This window comes from Tenrec ecaudatus, chromosome 3 (assembly GCF_050624435.1).
Source record: "Tenrec ecaudatus isolate mTenEca1 chromosome 3, mTenEca1.hap1, whole genome shotgun sequence".
Classification (NCBI taxonomy): Eukaryota; Metazoa; Chordata; class Mammalia; order Afrosoricida; family Tenrecidae; genus Tenrec; species Tenrec ecaudatus.
This window is the reverse complement of record NC_134532.1, coordinates 37,672,499-37,691,869: the sequence shown is the minus strand read 5'-3', so window position 1 is coordinate 37,691,869 and position 19,371 is coordinate 37,672,499. Positions and strand designations below refer to the sequence as shown.

Here is a 19,371-nt window from a genome sequence, read left to right as displayed (position 1 = left end):
GCCAAATAAAGTGCCCCCTGCAAAAGCACTCCATTACGGAGCAGTCTTAAAGGAGCTACCATAGGAGATTCCTCATTTCTGTCTCTGGATAAGTCACTATGCCTGAATGCTGTCTGTAGATAAGAGCAATCTTGTTCTATAGCAAACAATCCATAATTGTAGCAAAACCTGGGAAGGTTTGGGAGTGGGGGTGGAAGGTTTGAGGTCAGCTACCACTAGGTCAAAGTGGCGACTCACCTCCATTTTTTAATTGTTACCTGCTTATATTACCCATTGACTATATAAGTTAACTGTAACATGTACTTGACTTATGAGAGATTTGTAAGCCCCTTTATTTATACCCATTGGAAAATACATTCCCTCTCAGTTTTGACATGGGAAGAGGAGTCCCTGTGCCTGTTGTCTGTCTTATCTTTAATATTTTCCACAATCACAAAGTTGCTCCTGAGGACCCGTTTGAGTGTTGGGGCCACCCATGCCCCAACAATAATGCACCCACTCATAAAACTAGAATTTTCAGAAGTGAAATTATCTGAATGATCTAGAAAGAGCTCAGATTTATACTCACACACTGTAGATAAACACAGACCTGTTTATATTAACAAGCATGTTAACAGTATATGTGAAATGGAATTAGGAGTCCTAACAGCATCTCCATTATGAGATGTTCTATACCTTCAGTGCTGACAGCTATCCAGCTCAATTCAGAACTGATCCCTATGATGGAAGTTCAAAGATACCTCAGTTGTCCAAAATTTGTTGTCAATTCTTACATAAGTCATTCTGCCCACAGCACTGTCTCTCTTCTGGGTTTATTAATCCTTTGCTATGGCCACACAAAACTCATAGATAAAAGTGATTTATTAATGAACAAGGTACAACTCAGGATCAGGAACAAGATGCTATAACTCAGGACCAAGAACAGAAAGTTTATAGGCAATATCTACCTTCCTGAGTGCAGAACAACGTTCTATACTCCTAAAGGCCACTTTAGAACAAGATCCTCTTGCCTACCTTCGGACAAATTCTTCTCAGCCACCTTTGGAGAGTATTGACTTAACTTTAATTACAATGTCCTCTTGGACCTCCCATCTTTCACTATATGCTCTCCAATGGGCCTCTCTTGGTTCTGTTGCCATTCTAATCTTGCCTAGGCGAGAAAGGTGCTAGATGGGCCCAAGAAGCCATCATGTCAAGATGCAGAGACAGAAAGAGTGAGGGGCGGGATAGAGAGAACTGCCTGCAGGCATGGTTGAGAAGAGACAGTGGAATATTGGCCTGTCATCTGACCTGCTGGTTTGGTTTTGTTAGCTCTTGCAGGCACATGGTTCAGCTTGAACTCTTGAATTGGGAATTTTCCAGCTTCCAGAAATGCAGGAGCCATTTCCTTGACATCCCTGTAACTGGGAGTCACCTGTGTGACCTAATTTCAGAGTTTCCACCACTCTGTGAACCAAAAGCCTGCTATGTGACCTTCCCATTTGGGTTCCTCAGCCTGCAACCTATTAGCTGAGTAGATTCAACAACTTCACTTTGTGAGGCAGTGGACTGTGGTCTCACCTGATGATCTGGTTCATCAGCCTTTGTAAACACATCAATGAGGTGAATCCACCAGACCAGCGGTTCTCAATCTATGGGTCTCAACCCCTTTGGGGATCAAATGGCACGTTCACAGGGGCCACCTAAGACCATCAGAAAACACATATTTCCAATGTCTTAGGAACCAAAACACCGCTCCTCTATCTGTATCCAGGCAGGTCCACCCACGTGCAGATACTCCCACATATGAGTACCGGGTGTGAAGACTATTACCCATACTACACATTGCTTCAAAACAAAATTTCATTTATTTGTCATTAGAAACAAATATTTCACAATATCTAATTACATATTGTTTTGTGATTAAACACTATGCTTTAATTATGGTCAATTTGTAACAATGAAAACACGTCCTGTTTACATTAAGATTCCTAACAGCAGCAAAATTACTCTTATGAAGAAGGAAGGAAAATAATTTTATGATTGGGGGTCACAACGTAAGGAACTGTATTAAAAGGTTGCCGTATTAGGAAGGTTGAGAACCACTGCTCCAGAGTGATAACTGACCTATGGATTTGGGACTCACCAGCTTCCACATCTTGAAGAGTTATTTACTTGGTGGCTATTTAGTTTTGCGAGATACTGCAGGGCAAATCATGGAACATCCTGAACCTCTACCTCATAGGGACAGGTGTACTGCTGGTCCTGCAAAATGAACTGTAATATTCATGGAGCAAGAGATATACCAATGAAGATAATGACCAGGGCAGATGGGACACAGTGACAGAGCCAATGGTGAGAGATCCACAAAGAGATTTTCAGCCAAGATTGTCGGACAGGCAGGCAAGATCAAGAGGACCATATCACCAAGGAGCTGAGAGGAGACTGTAAAGATGGAACTAAGAAATGAGCCTATATTGAGAAGGCACAATGGCTGAGAGGGGCAGAAAGAACAGGCCTGCTCTGAAGAGGAGCACATCTGCCTACATGTTTCCTTAATATGAATCCCAATGTCTATCCTATTGATTCTGATAGCAAGTTACATTTTGTTACTTAATAAAACTTGTACCTATGACTGGACTGTAATTTATATGTGGCCACTGCAAAAAATTAATGAACTGAGAAGGAGATAACTGTGGTAAAGATAACTGCTGTTAGAACTGGAAAACCATTGGAGAGTACATGTATGTTTAAGTTCACATGAATCAGGGCTGAAGCTGATAGTTGATTCTCTCTCCTACATCTAGAATTAGAGGAGGTGAAAAGCTGACACCCATTTTTAAATTAGTATTGCTACAAGGCCCATTCAGATGCATTAATGAGAATGCTGCAGTTTGGGAGACTATTTAATACCACCTTCAGAAAGAAACATTAAAGAAACTTACTCAGACAAAAAACCCATGGAATAATGGACTTTCCTAAAGAAGTGATCTTATTTCTCCTTAAAAACAAAGCATAGTGTTAAATTTGAATGATTCTCATGGATTGCCCATAGAATAATGAATTATCAGTTGAAAGCTCATATCACCCAAAGAATCCGTAGTGATGTATTATGTTCAATGTCAGTAGTTTAGTGTTATTCCTGTGATCAACATATTCCTAATCTTCTCCATCCCAATGTTGAAGTCAGAGTCAAAGTTCATCTCTAACTTCTACTATTTCAAATTTCCACTTTCCAAGGAACCGAATCAGTTATTATACAGGTTCTGCACTTCCAGTAGGAAATACAGAAAAGGATAAAACGCATCAGAATTACCTGAGCCTTGGTCATTTTCTTTGGTCCTTGTAACATTGCCAGGAACTGGGATGTTCTATGTTTGTCTTATCTGTATCAGCTCCAATGATGCTCACGAATTTCAGTCTCTCAGGAGGACATCCCAGAAATAATAATACCCAAACCAGGCACTTCTTCCTCCTGCAGGCTGATGGGAGGATACAATGTGAGTAGTTTAGGTCCAGATGCTGTAAGTGTTCCTGTCCGTCTTCTTAACACAGTCCCCAATACTGTTAACGGTCTCCTACTGAGTGACGGAAAACATGTTAACACCATGAGCAATAAAAGCTAAAACTCATAATTTTCAGACCTATGAGTAAAAGATGACTTTATAATAAATAGAGATTGGACAACCAAATACACATGTCAAAAAGAAGAAACAATAAACCTGGACCGCTACCTCAAAGCACATGGACTATCAATTCCTTACTGTGGGACTGTCAAGGAGAATGACAAATCAATGAACCTTTATGATGATGGTGTTAATTAAAGCATCTGGAAAGTTTGAAATGGGCTATATAAAGAACTATTATAAACGGAATGCTATTTTTCTACAGGAGCTGTAAATTGTACAATCACTTTAGAAACACTTTCAAAGTCACCATCAAGGAGAGTTACACATATAAGCACCGATAGGACAGAGGAGAACTGTTCTATACTTTCTGAGACGAGAAAGCCACGGCAGGCAGCTGATGAGTTTGTACCTCTAACCTTGAGGTTAGCAATCCAACACTTAACACATGTCAAAACCAGGGCTCCAAATTAAACACTTATACATCATCTATTAGTTTAAAATCTATATACATGTATGTATATAAGAATGAAGAAGTAAATATCCCCCCATAGTGAGTGCACTTTTGAACTCCAAGACAAATGACATTTTAATTGTAGTATTATTTGCAGTAACCCAATGCAGTTAGTTGACCTGTACGTCTTTCTAGAGATGGTCCCTTAACTCCTTCCAAATGTTTAGGTGGGTGTGTCATCCAACAATGTGAATGAGGAAAAGGAGATCTGGTGGCATAGTGGTTACTGTTGGGCTTCTAATAGCAAGGTCAGCAGTTGGAAACCACCAATTTCTCCTAGAACGAAAGATGGGGATTTCTTCTTTCGCGAGTGACATGGCTTTCTAGTCCACTAAAGAGTGACAGTCTTGGAAACCCACGTGGGGCAGTTGTACCCTGTCATACAGGCTCGCTATAAGTCAGTGTTAACTTGATGGCAGTGAGTTTGGTTTTTTTGGTTTAAGAGAATTGTGAAAATTGCCAAACAATAGATTGGTACCCTTGAGACTTGGGCTATGCAAGTAAGCTGCCTGAAAACCCAACCTGGAAATGAGTCACATTGGACGTCTGTTAGGTTTAACTGAGGCATTTCTCAGACAGAAATTGGGATCTCACTACCATCGAAAAAAGAGAAAGAACCAGGAGTAGCGGCCTTTGAAACTCAGATCCTTGCACTGAAACTCTTCAGTCCAGCAGACAGGCAGCTGTGACACAAGAGAGGAAGTGATGGGGAGAAGCAGCAACAGAGACATGGTGGCTGCAGAACCAAGAGACTGAAACAGAGCAGTGCAATTCCCAGGCCACGGAACAAGAGAGCTGAGTGCCTCTGGGCAGGAGGTTAATACGTGAAGTGGTGTACATCTGAGTATTTATCTGGGGAACCAGATCTGCCAACCTATACAGAGGTCCATGAGTCTAAGGGACAGAGTGGGCACTTATCTGCAGAACTAAAAGACCTTTGTAACACTTGCCCATTCAGGACAGAAGCCAAGGGGCTGCAGGGCCGCACTTTAGCTGCAGGTATGGCTGTCAAGATGCTGTCCCAAAGTAGAACTGTATCTTGAGTCATTTAGGATCCAAATTGTGTATTAGGGTACAAAAGTTACCCCTATGCCAAATATAATTTAAGGAGAACATTTATTGAACTTTAAGAGACAACAAGAGACACACACCATATGGATAAGGGAGACCATTAGCACGAGGTCAAAATAACACCTGAGGATTCACAGCCTGGACTCTGGATAACAGGGCATAGAACAAAAGGCATGTCACAGATCATGACTGGTGGCAGATCAATACATCACAGGTACAGGTGGGACTTCAGAAGCAGGAAAGGGACCATGAGTAGGACATGCACCTCATTCAATAGAAGGACTTACAAGACTGGTCCAGGGCTTTCATACAAAGCCAGTCAAGGCAACAGTCACGACAATGTCCCTTGTTCTGTCTTCAGTAAGGTGACCTCCATCAGGCATACACCGAGGCAGGCCCGCAAAGAAGGCTGGCTGCAGAGTTCAGACGATCTACTTTCTAATGCATTTTCCCAGTGGGAGGGATGATCTATATACTTCGTTAATGATCAGAGAGAATTTAATGGCGGCTTAATCAAAGTGGGGCGCAGCAAATGGACACTGTTATCACTGTCATCAGCAATAGAAACCTAAAACCCAATTCACTGCCATTTAGTGGATTCCAATTATAGCGACCTTTTAGGAGCAATTGGAACTGCCCCGGGTGGGTTCCTGAGACTGTAACTCTTGACAAGAGTAGAAACCCTGCTTTTCTGTCCAGGTGTGGCTCGTAATTCTGAACGGCTGACCTTGCAGTTAGCATCCCAATCTGTAACCACTGAGGCCACCACTTTTTGCAAATTGGAGCGCTCAGAATTTAAGAAGCTCTAATACAATTATAAGCGGTTGTCCATCCAGTGAATTCTGTCATTCAGGGAGAGGTGCAAAGCCCTCTGGCCCTGACGGGCAGGACAGCCAGGCGATTGCGGTGGGTGCTCTCCCCGTCGGACCCCAGAAAGCATGGCTCCCGCCTGCTGCCCACCGAGCTCCTCTGCCCAGCCTCGCCTTCAGGAGCCCGGGTCCTGACGCCGCACGTCGGCGCGTTGCTCGCCCTGTTTCAGAGAGAGAAACACACTTGTTCTCCTCTCTCACCGTCGTCCCGACAACTTACACTTACTTCCCAAAGGCTCCACCGCCCTGGCGGTGCTCAGGACCCTCCTCAAACTCCCGCTGCAGCTCCGAGTGTCCAGGGACGGTGTGTGTGACTAAGGCGGCCGCCAAAGGCCAAAATACACGCCAGACGCTGGTGACACGCACTTCCGGCCCTGCCCTGCACAGACTTGGTGGAGGGCGCCATGCTTAGATTGTTCTAGTTTCATACACCTTATTCGCATGGCCGTAAAGGTGGGGCTGGTGTGTGTGTGTCCCACTTGTTCTAGTTTCATACACCTTATTCGCATGGCCTTGCGCATTCATTTGGAGGGAAAGACAAAGTGTAATAGCCTGAGTGGAACCACCTTGTAGCAGTCTCCATTTTGTGTCAAGCTATGGAAATTCCCCTGAGGTTAAGGTCAAGCAAACATTTGCCAGAAAAAGCAGCTGAAAGATAAGGCCACACATCTATCTCAAAGGAAAAACGACGTTTCAAAATGTCAAGGCTAACTGCAAAGTCTGCTTCTGTTCTTGCTTGCTTGCTTGCACAGCTAAAAAGCCCCCATTGTTTACCCCACCCTATAAAAACCCAAGTCTGGAAGCGATGGAAACCAGCCATTCTCCCTCTGTGTTAGTAGAAGTAAAAACCCTAGAACGCTTTTTTGGCTTTTATAAATGCTACTAACCCAAACTTCACCAGGGATGGTTGGCTATGTCGTAACCCAGCACCACCCTACTTTGTAGGAATTGGATCTAACGATACCTCCTCAGTAGCCAACATCACACTGTCCAATGATAAAAATAACAGTAGTGTGTGCAGGTGGAAGGAAGCTGGGGAAAGGTCCACCTTAACTCTGGAAGACTGACAAGTGAAAGGACACTGTTACCAAACCAGCTGGAAACCCCAACTGTACAGTCAGTATTGTGCCAGTGTTTGTTATACCCAGTTCCAAGGAACCCTTTCCGTTAGAAGCCCCACCAGGAATGTGGTTTGCTTGTTCTACTGGAATCACTCCCTGCCTGTTCTCTACAACCTTACTCACCTCTAACCACAAAGGACTTTGTATATTGGTTCATATTTTACCCCAAGTATTTCTGTATTCAGGGGAAGCTGGGTGGCAGCATTTTAACACTTATTCCAGAGTCAAAAGAGCCCCCATTTTGGTTCCTTTATTTGTGGGACTAGGTGTAACTGGGTCAGCATCAGTAGGAATGGTGGCCTTTATACAAGGAAATGAAAATTATAAAATTTTAAGTCAGCGAACCGATAATGATTTACTGGATTTGAAGAAGTCTTTCAGTTATCTAGAAAAATCCCTCAATTCCCTTGCTAAAGTAGTATTACAAAACACGCGAGGATTAAACATTTTATTTCTTAAGCAAGGCGGCCTTTGTATGGCTATGGGTGAAACTTGCTGCTTTTATGCCAAGCATTCAGGAATAATCAAAATACCTTAGCTTTAGTCAGAAAAAGATTAAGCAAGCGAGAAGAAAACAGAAAAAGCCAAGACAGCAAATGTTTAGCTGGTCTCCATGACTCACCACCCTAACCTCCAGCCTAGTAGGCCCTCTGCATTTGCTTTTAATAGGACTAACTTGTGGCCCGCTAATCATCAATAAATTAGTGCAGTTTGTACAAGACCGAGTGCAATCTGTCAAGTTGTTGGTACCAAGTAAATCATATGACCGGGTAGGCCAGAGTGAACCCTTTCCACAGCCCTCTGAACATTTGCACCTGGAAGATTCACAGGTGGAATAACCACAGGGAGGAATGTGATAGTTAGCCTGAGTGGAACCATCTCGTAGCAGTCTCCATTTTGTGTCAAGCTATGGAAATTCCCCTGAGGTTAAGGTCAAGCAAACATTTGCCAGAAAATAGCAGCTGCAAGATAAGGCCACACATTTATCTCAAAGGAAAAAAAAAAACGATTTTAAAATGTCAAGGCTAACTGCAAAGTCTGCTTCTGTTCTTGCATATTTGCACAGCTGAAAAGGCCCCATTGTTTACCCCCCTATAAAAACCCAAGTCCGTGAGCGATGGAGACCAGCCATTCTCCCTCTCTTCAGGGAGCTGGTCCCTGCACAGGTTTTTTCTCTTTTCGGTCCCCCTTAAATAAACTGTTTAGCTTCTTACCAGAGACTGAGTTGTTCTTGTCCGGTTCATGTAAAACACCTTGACTTCCACTAATGATCTCCTTCATCCGGGTGACTTCTGTTTGTGTCTTTGTGTTCTTTGTCTCTATTATGACTTAATAAATGTTCTCCTTAAATTATGTTTGAGATTGGAGTCCCTTTTGCAGTTTGTAACAGAGCACAAGCTAGTTTCTGGTGGCAGAAATGAGTGAGGAGGCACACACAGGACAGATCTGTTCTGGAGACCCATTTTCAGTGTAGTTTAAAGGGAACACTTGTTAACTCTTAAGAGATACAGGCAGCACAAAGACACAAACACATCATCTGGGTGAGGGAAGCCACCTACAAGTGGAAATGGCTTCCCAGGTTCACAATTGAGATGTCAGCTAAAGAGGGTGTGGGGGAGGGGAGGGGCAAAGGAAATGGTCATAAAAGCATGATTGGTGGCCAATCAATACATCACAATGACAGACACTTCTTTAATATTGGTCCAGGGCCTCTGAGACCCCTGTACAGTCTCGTTTGGTTACCTCCATCAAGGACACACAGGCTTGTAAGCTTATAAGCAAGACCACCCTCCCCAGCTGCCTGGAGAGAGATGAAGGTAATTCACACTCCAAAGCTCTCTTCCTGAGGGCCATGTTACCTACAACCTTGCTTCCTAGACAGAAAGCACTCCATGGAAGCTTCCTCTGTGTGGGGTTCTGCAACCTATGTGAGGACTAAATCTATCCGGGGATCTGGGGCTGTCACTGCTACTGTGCCCTTTTGCAAAGCAAGGTGCTGAGAAGTTAAGCTCTAATACAGACCTCGGTCATCAGGGGAGTGGCCTGATGGCTGCAAGGCTGGCCTCTCCTTGCAGTAAAGGCCACGCTGGGGTCCCCTGCTCTCCTGCCTGAAGATTGACAAGGAGGGAACGAGCCCCAGGCAAGAACCCACCCTCAATCAGGCCTTTCTGGCGTAAGATGTGAGGGTGAATGAGGGGCTCTGGGCAGGAAAAGGGGACCGGCATATTCCTAAGACCTAAGGCAAAGAGGCTTGTAACCAGCTCAGAAAGGATTTAACTGGAAATATGCCAGGGGGTCGTGGCGACCTGGAACGCAGGCAGACAGGATGCAGGAATAGTAATATCCGTGGGGATCGGGGCACAGCTGGGGATGCAGGGTCTGTAAGGGACTCAGAGCCTGGGTTGAGCATAGAAACAGAGACACACTTACTCTTGGGGGACGCTCAGGCTGCACCTTCTCAGTCAGAGGAAGTGAGTTCTGCAGGAAATTGTGTCACCTGGGTAGGGGTGGGGTGTTTCCCAAGGGGCGGGGTCTGGAAGTAATGAGGGCCTCCTGGAGGGAGGGGCCTGGAAGTGAAGCTCAAAGCCTGGAGTGGCAACCATTCCCTTCTTAGTATCTTCTTAGTCTGGAAGTTCTGCTAAAAGCTCTTCACTCTGGGTGACCCGGCTTGCATTTGAAACACCTTGCATTTGAATCACAATAACACACAAGCCTGGAGAGAAAGACAACCTGACAGCTGACAGAAAAGTGGTGGGTGGAGGGCTTGCTTCCCAACTTCTTAGACTTTTGTTAATTAGCAATTCAGGAAAAGAACATCATATTAAAACAAAACAAAAAAATTGAATGGGCTAAGGCTTTCCTTTAAGAACAGTTCTAAGTAGACAGAGGTAATAAAGTGAGCACAAACCTGATAAAAATGGGCTGTGTCTTAGGGACAATTGAACACATCACTGAGTGATTGAAATTAGCAATTCAGAGAGAAAGAACACGTCATTAAATTAGCTGAGGAGGTTTCTGATCTATTTCATTGTTTCACCTATAATCACATGGGTTGTCTTTTCTTCATCTGAATTCATCTAATGTCCCATTCAATACCTTATGTACATTGGTCTGTCCTTGATAGTCAATGATCCACAAGATTTTTACCTTCCCAATCTTTAGTGTGGCCAGGATTGTTTATCATTGCTATTGAAACAGCAAGTGAAAAAGCAGAATTTGGACTCACAATGAAAAGTAGTCAGTGATCATCAGGCAACCACAGAAAAAAAGGACTTAAAAGACTTTTGACAGAGGACAATTTCTATTGGACACTGAGATAGAATGAATTTCTCTGCCATGGGAATGTGTTCCTTATCAACTCTGGAAGAAAGCATATTGCAATTTAAAAACCAGCAACAACAGTTTCTTCCCTCTTTTCTCTTGTCTCAAGTCTTAGTCTGCTTCTTAACTTATGTCTATTTGTCTAAGCTTTTACTATGCTGCTCTCAGTTTCCAGCATAATTGATAAAGTGACCGATGGGGAAGGTCGGTGGGGGGCGGGGAAGGTTCTTGGGTTCTTGAATAAAAATTTGGTCTATATGGAGCAACAAAAATTTTCTTTCTTTCTTTTTTTTTTTTTTGGTGCACCGTTCCTGGAAGCACTGCAATACCAGGTCGATGCGTGGAGGGGACGGAGCAAGCTCCTATTCCAACTCCCTGCTCCAAAAATCCATTTAATATATTGTCCTCAGATAGAGAACGTATCAGATATTAAACTGATAAGAACAGATACTACACTTGATCTTAGCCAAAAGGCCGAGAAGCGATCATAGAATGCAAAAACAGTATTGTAATATATATTTTCAAATTTCAACATAAGTACAATTTACAAATATAACACATTAAAATTATGTATAGTATTATTTTTTTCATGGACATATTCCTCATTTGATTGAAGTTTTTGAGTAGATTGCTGTCGTTGTTTAAAAGGTCATGAAATTTATCCCAAGAATTTGTAAAATTATGTCACACATGAAATTGCTTTCAAAATCTCAACACTTAATTGTGATTTTTCTGATGTACACACTTTATTTAACATAGAAAAAACACATTCAGTCGCAGCATTAGTTCCTGGTAAGGACAGCAGGTATTTCACAATTTTTAGTGCATTATTGTATGGAACATGGTTTGTTTCAAAATGATGAAATATTTCTAACCATTTGTTCTCTATTGTGAGTTTTGCTGATGCCCAAGGTTTAACCTTTTCCTTATCAATATATTTTTAATAATAATACTGTTAGGTTTCTCTCTCCGGCCTAAATCTCAGCCTCGGTCCTTAGCTCCACGTGAGAAAGATTTCACACCGAAGCCGGGCTCGTGATCCAAGTGAATTTAATGAAAGTTCAAAGAAGCATCAGGTTTTACGCGGCACCCATAGGATTCCTTTGACCATGCGGCCTGGCAGAGACTGCTCCGGGACACGCAAGGATATCTCTCCTCCCACGAAGACCACCAGACCGCCCAAGCAAGACAAGACAGAAGACAAAGAGCCCCTCTCCCTTCTGGTCCCTGCCTTTTAAGGGTTCCCGGGGGAGGTGTGATGAACGATCCCAGGTCAATTCCATTGGCTGAATTGCAATCACCAGGCCCAGGTGGGCTGCTCCAGGTGTAATGCCCATCCAAGCCCATGGGCGGGAAAATCCAGCTTTTGTCTTTTGCTGGCTCTCCTGGGCATGCGTAAATGGACTTCCCAATTCCCTAGGCTAAGCTACCTAACAATACCTCATTAAAAAGATCGTTTTCAGAAATAATACTATATGGGAAATTTTGAGTAATATGATCGAATGATTTTTGCACATAATTCCATTTAAGTTCTTGTTTTAATGAAACCCAATGAAAATGTTCAATATCATTATAATGTACTGTCTACTCTTCTAAATAATCCATGCAGTTACTATAGAACTTTTCAGCGTGATTCATGATATCTGCACGATTTATTGCACCGTGCTCTTCTAGCTGGCTTATACTATTATGGATTGTTAACGGAAGAAAAATATTCTCTAACTGCTCTTGCCACTGAAATTCTAAATTATTAACTTCATTTGCTACTTCGATTACCAAAATTTTGTCACCTTTAATAAGTTTTATAGTATTTTGAAAAAGAGCTGCTTGATTGTGTGAAAACTCTAGCTAAATGTTTGAAGATTCCTTTTAAAAAAATTCTTCTAAAATTCTAGGACATTTATCCTGTGATAGAAAGTAAGATTTCAAAGGATCATATATTTTCAAAATTCTTTTGACAGCGGGCAAAACAGCTAACCAGCACATTTTACTGTATCCAAGTATTTTCAGATATTCGACTTCCGCAGTTTCACAAAACCCTTTAAGCATTTTAATGTGCACATCGTATATATAGCAATAAGAATATATTATATATATATATTTTTACATATTTTAGGGGCTCATACAACTCTTATCACAATCCATACATATACATACATCAATTGTATAAAGCTATAAAGCACATCTATACATTCTTTGCCCTAATCACTTTCAAAGCATTTGCTCTCCACTTAAGCCCTTTGCATCAAGTCCTCTTTTTTCCCCCTCCCTCCCTGCTCCCGCCTCCCTCAAGAGCCCTTGATAATTTATAGATTGTTATTTTGTCATATCTTGCCCTATCCGGAGTCTCCCTTCCCCCCCCGTTCTCTGCTGTCCCTCTCCCAGGGAGGAGGTTACATGTGGATCCTTGTAATCAGTTCCCCCTTTCCAACCCACTCACCCTCCACTTCCCAGCATCACCCCTCACACCCCAGTCCTGAAGGTATCTTCCACCCTGGATTCCCTGTGCCTCCAGCTCCCATATGCACCAGTGTACAACCTCTGCCCTATCCAGTCCTGCAAGGTAGAATTCGGATCATGGTAGTTGGGGGGAGGAAGCATGCAGGATCTGGGGGAAAGCTGTGTTCTTCATCGGTACTACATCACACCCTGACTCCTCTCCTAACCCCCTCTATGAGGGAATCTCCAGTGGCCGACAAATGGGCCTTGGGTCTCCACTCTGCACATCCCCCTTCATTCACCATGGTGTGTGTGTGTGTATATATTCTTTTTTTTTTTTTTTGCATGTTGCCTTATACCTGGTCCCTTTGGCACCTTGTGATCGCACATGTGGGCATTGTTGCTTTTGAGCTAGATGGCCGCTTGTTTATCTTCAAGCCTTTAAGACCCCACATGCTATAAGGTGATTCCTCAGTCACTTTAAAAATGGGTCTCTTACAATCCTTGTCTTACAATCCTCACAGCTGTGCATAGGGCCAGGAAAGACAATTAATATACATCTACCATATCAACACTGTGGGGGGAGGTCAGATGCTTACAGACATCCTCCCTGAAGAGAGTCAGTCACTAGGGAGTAGGCCCAGCTCCCTGCTGTTAAGGAAAATGGACAGGCCTGCAGTCATTGATTTGGTTCCTGCAGGTGGAGTTCACACCCTACTGATAATGGCTCCTATGGAGATCCAGAGAACAGGTCATCCTAAATCTAGGATCCGCCCATCTTGTCACATGTATACCCCAATCCCTTCTCTTCCTATTGGTGTATGTCCCTAGACCACCCCTTCTAACTGCTGTAGAACCTATAGTGCCAATTCTTCCTGTGACATATGTCTTTACCTGTGATCAGTGGGCTTGCATGCCCCCAAAAGGTATATAGGCCTGGGTTAGCAATGATAGATCTCTCTCTCTCTCTCTCTCTCTCTCTCTCTCTCTCTCTCTCTCTCTCTCTCTCAGCTCCTCCTCTCCTCCTTCCCTTCCCCCTCTCTCCACATGAACCACCAAGCAGGGCTGAGGTGAGCAATGCTACCATGAAATGTGTGTCTGACTCCATTATTTGACTCTCTCTTCTAGCTCTCATGTTCTTGATGACTTTAATATACTACTTATATATCTCAACCATGCAATTGTGCTTACTGAACCCGTGATTACTGGTGGGGGACTGGCACCCCCCCACTCGTACCACACAACACAATTTTAATTTTATACGAAATAAACGGAATATTTTCTTCATCTCTTGGATACTCAAATACACTAGAACACTTTAACTTCCATGTGGAGCTTATCTATGTCTGAGACCACAAAAATTAACCACTACATCACCTGTCTCGTTTTGGACTATTTTTATAAGGACACTACCTGCTGTGGTAAAGATGAAACATTATGGTTTATAAAATACAGAAAACAAAAGCCTACGGAGCTTTTACTCTGCTCCTTATGGTTCTATGAGTCAGAATTCACATGGCAGCTCTGACTTTATTGTTCTTTTAAATGCATTCTGTTATGCCATATAAGTAAAACCTTAGTGTGTTTGTGTATTTGCAAACTAGAGGCAAATACAAGAGATAAATCACTTCAACCATGGTGCTTGGTAGAGGGGAAGCAAACAAGAGGAAAACTTTTTAGATTGACAAATCCTAAAACAACAGGCTCAAATACAAGAACAATTCTGAGGCTGATCCAGGACAGGACAGTGTTTCTCCCTGTGGTACACGGGGTCACTATGATTTGGAACTCACTGAGTGACCCCCTAACAACCACCTCCCTTGTATAAGTACTGAAATGTTAGTGTTTCTTTTTAAAATATGCAGTAAAGTAATAATCATTCCAGAATCATTGTTGAATATATATAATCATGATTTTAATATAAATACCTGCAAGATGAAGCAATAATCAAGGACAAAATTGAACAAGGGTAGTAGATTGGTATGAGAAACTTTATTTATTTATTTATTACTTTAATGCCTGAGAAACTATAAAAGAAAATTTTAAGACTACAGAGTATATGGGGTAAAATTATTTATAAAACACATCACAACAGGATACATTATACTGGTGTTTTAACAATAAAGTAGCATATTTGATGATTACATAATTTTATTGGATTAGAATAGTGATTAGATCATATATCAGAGCAGTGTATCTCTACATTTGTGGAAATGGGATGGATTGAGTTTGAGAGCCCCTATCCTTGACTTTGAGTTCATATTTCAACTGGACTCAGTGAGATTATTACCAGGGATGCAAATATGATTCAGTATTAGAAAAACTATTATTTAACCAACTATATGAACAGGACTAAGAATAAGAACCATATGATCATATTGATAGGTGCAGAAAAGGCATTTGACAATATCTAACAACCATTCCTGATAAAAACACTCAATGACATAGAAATAGAAAGGAGAGACCTCAACACATGAAATATTTTAAAGGAACCACAGTCCGTGAAGGACAATTAGTTGACTGGAACTTGCTGAAAATAAGACACTTATTCACACGGAAAGTTTCATCAAAAGAGTCATACAGAACCCACAGATTATGGGGAAATAGATCTTTACCAGTGAGGGGAGAGAGAGAGCAGGGGAGGAGGAGATGACAACTGGACAACTGTGGCATTTTCAGGAATTCCCATCTTGCTGCTCACTGGACATGCATCAAGGGACAGGAGTCTCGGGTCTGGGTGCTGTAGCACAGGGAGCAGAGCCTGACATCCTTGTCTGAGGATGAAGCAGGTTGTGCAGGGTCTCCCCGTTGTGGCTCTTGATTCTACAGAGCTTAGGCCTGTTCTTTGAGTTGGGTGGTTGAGAGGCGTTCAGGTGGAAGCCAGGAGAGAGGTGGTCAAGTGGAGCAGATGGCATCAGATGCTGTCAAGTGTGTGTCTCTGTGGCCTTAGGTGCTGGAGTCTCTCAGGGGAAATTCCCTCTTGGGAAGCATGCCTTCCACCCACCACTTTTTTTTTTACCGTTTGTCTTTCTGACTGGGCTTGTGTGTTGCTGTGATTCAAATGCAAACGCGTTTCAAATGCAAGCAGGGCCACCCAAATGGCACAGGTTTCTGCAGGATTTCCAGACTAAGAAGAAACCACTAAGAATGGATCCTTAGCCCTGAGCCTCACCTCCAGGCCCCTCCCTTCAGACCGCCCTTATTATCTCCAGGCCCTGCCCCTTCGCACAGACACCACCCTACCCCCTCCCCAGGTGATAACAGTTTCCTGCTGACTCCATTTCCTCTGACTGAGAAGGATCCAAGTGAGCATTGCATGTGTTTCCAAGGGTGAGTGAATTTCTGTGTTTCTGTGCTGATCCCAGGCGCGGAATTCCCCACAGGCCTGGTATCCCCAGCTGTGTCTGGATTCCCAGGAAACAGGCCTGGCTTCCATAGCTGTGTCCGGGTTCTCAAGGAAATTATTGTCTGCCAGTGTTCCAGGTCACCGCGACCCCTGGGACATTCCAGTTAAATCCTTTCTGAGCTGGCTACAGGCCTCAGCGTTCGGGCTCCGGCTTCTTTTCTTGCTCAGAGCTGCTCCTGCTCACCCCTCACCCCAGAAAGACGCGATTGGGGGTGGGTTCTTGCCTGGGGCCTGTCCCTTCCATGTCAGGTCGCGGGCATGAGAGCAAGGGGACCCCAGAGTGGCCTTTACTGAAAGGAGAGGCAGCCTTGCAGTCATCAGGCCACCCCACTGATGACCGAGATTGGCTGGAGAAAGGTGGATGGTGTCCACTTTCCAAGTTCCTCTGCCCCCGGGCAAATTTAATCCACCTGTTTGCTTAATGATCAGAAAGAATTCATTGGGGGCTTAGTCTACACTGCCATCCATAGCCCTTTACTAACTGACCCCAGTTAGTATTTGGGATGGGTCCAGACCATGCAGCCCCCTCCCCCAGCCTCTCAGAAAATGATGACCTGCTGGACTTTGCAGCCCCCTTGCCCCAGCTTCTCAGAAGAATGACCTGCTGGACTTTGCAGTCCCTGCCTCCAGCATTCCGAGGAGCTTCTCTGTCCTGGCAGGGCCCACACAGCCCCTTCCCCCAGCATTCTGGGAAGCAGGTCTGCAGAAAACCAACATGATTTATTCACAGAGACATCCTGACTCACGGCCTTGCAGCTGTAGCGCTAAAAGCCTTCCCCTTATCAACACATACTCCTTGTCTGGGACCCTATTCAAGTCCCACTGCCCCACTGCCAGGCGCGACTTTCTTGACCTAGCTCCTTGGGTTGTGGAATCTGCCTGCAATTTCTTTCCCTGCCTAAATAAGCCTTTCTTAACTTCACATTCCGGGCTGAAGTCAATCTCTGCTCTGCGTCTCAGTTTTCACCTCTCAGGGTGCTAAGATTTAGTCTCTAATAGAGCTCCTGCGATTTGTGTGCTGCTGCTGTACCTTTCCACTTGGAGTGTGAAGAGCTCCACGGGGGGGGGGGGGGGAATGTGTCCCCTAATAAGCCTCACCTCAGAGATTGGTTGTGTTAATGGCTCATCTCTCTTTAACACTGTGCTCTTCCACCCCTGCCATCACCCCCTTACCATCCCTCTTGGCTCTTAGAGTATTGCTGACCCAGATTTAATATCCACTAATTTTCTTAATAGCGAATTTTGGTTTCCTTTGTCATCCTTTTGATTTGCAGAATCCAGCAATTATTTATTTTCAGGTCCTTTTCTGTATTAATCTGGAGAAATAATAGATTTTCTTCACCTGTAATGTTTCAGTGTTGAAAATCCACAGGGCAGTTCTACCCTATCCTATAGTGTCACTATGAATCAGAATTGGTGTATTTTCGTGGCACATACCCTCAAGGTCAGCACTTTTAAAAAATTCGAGTTATTTTCACAGTGACAAAGAATTTAAATCGATCATTTATCATTTATCCTAGTGGATACAGAAAACGTTTTGAAATATCCTGGTGTTTATTAATTAACCAGCTGAATTTAGCTTCTGTATTTTCTTGCTCATGTTTAACTGAGTTGGTCCCCATTCCCCACCCCACCCTTCTCCCCACATGACTTATTTTAAAATCATTAATGGTGGACATACATCCACATCCTAGGGGCTGCATACTTTGACTGAAGGACCTTGAGTCTCATTTGCTAACCTGCTGACACTTGCCTCTCTACTTTTCCATTGTTTAAGCTTGCTATTTCTGCATTGGTCCACAGACCCACCAGATTCAAAATGTTAGTGGGCTGCTGCCCATGCCCATGTTGGATACCAGCAGGAAGTTCCCTAGCTGCTCCATCCCCCTTAGTCAGCGAGTACTGTTGTGATCGGAGGAGAAAAGTATTCCCACCCTGTCGTGGTTTCTTGCTGTGTAAACCAGAGTTCGAGTAGTGCGCTTGGGGCCCGATGGATTGAGCGCCAGCTGTGTCCTGGCGGCCAGCTCCAGTGAAGCTTTGCATTTGATCCTTTTCTGTGTGGCCCTGATTAATCTTCAGACCTGGACATAACAGTTTCTTGGAAGCAAATTCTAAGTATGTAAATTTTGATTGACTTTTTTCATAAGTTAGCTGTTTTTTCAATTTGTTTGCATTTGCTGTTCAAGGAAATGTGTCCTACTACTAGCTCTTCATTTCAAAAATTATGTCATAATTATTTCTAATACAAGGCAACATCCAGATATATAACTCTTATATATAGTAAGATTGGATCTTATTTGAAATAAGATACCATTTCCTCTGTGCCCATGCATGGTAATGCTTGAATAGTCTAGTATTTATCCACGTGTTCTTGATCAGAGTCCTGTTTTGTCCACTGTGCTACAGTGGATTCTGTGAGTGATGCCGCAGCACCTTAAACTCCTCCTTGGGGTTTCTAGGCTATAATCATGTGTTACCAGATGGCCACCTCATGGAACACAACTGCTTTCATTTCATGGACCTCCCAGTCCTTTAACCACTGGAGGAGTAGGGCTTCTTCACGGACTAATTTAGATGGGCCACGCTGACATGTTGTTCATTATAGACATGGTGATTCTTAATGGGAATTGTGTTTGTTTCTCATTTAGTCATATTTTCAACACAATATCCATGTGCATACATAGACAGGATATGCACTCATCATGATCAATTTCCCATTTGGTTAGGTGCCATGGAGTTAGTTCCATCTCACGGCTGTGTCATGTGTTATATAGCAGAACAGTTCCATAGTGTTTCTGGAGCATCATGATAGTGGAGGCAGATCTGTTCTTCCACCGTAATGCAGGCTGAGTTTACCTCATCAATCCTCAGTGGAACCGTCCAATCTGTTTGTGCCACCTAGAAACATTCATTGTCCCTAACCCCCCAAAACTAACTCACTGCCCCTAAGTCAATTCTGACTCATAGTGTTCCTCTATAGGTATCTGAGATCTATACAGGAGCAATCAGCCTCATATTCCTCTCT

General features: G+C 43.3%; 1 non-coding gene across 1 annotated transcript; it reads right to left on the bottom strand.

Annotated features, from left to right (window-relative positions):
- Nucleotides 1-10,796: 10,796 nt before the first annotated feature.
- LOC142443880 (U2 spliceosomal RNA) lies at nt 10,797-10,987 on the bottom strand. Its single transcript, XR_012783608.1, has one exon. It is a non-coding gene; the product is annotated as a U2 spliceosomal RNA (small nuclear RNA).
- Nucleotides 10,988-19,371: the final 8,384 nt, after the last annotated feature.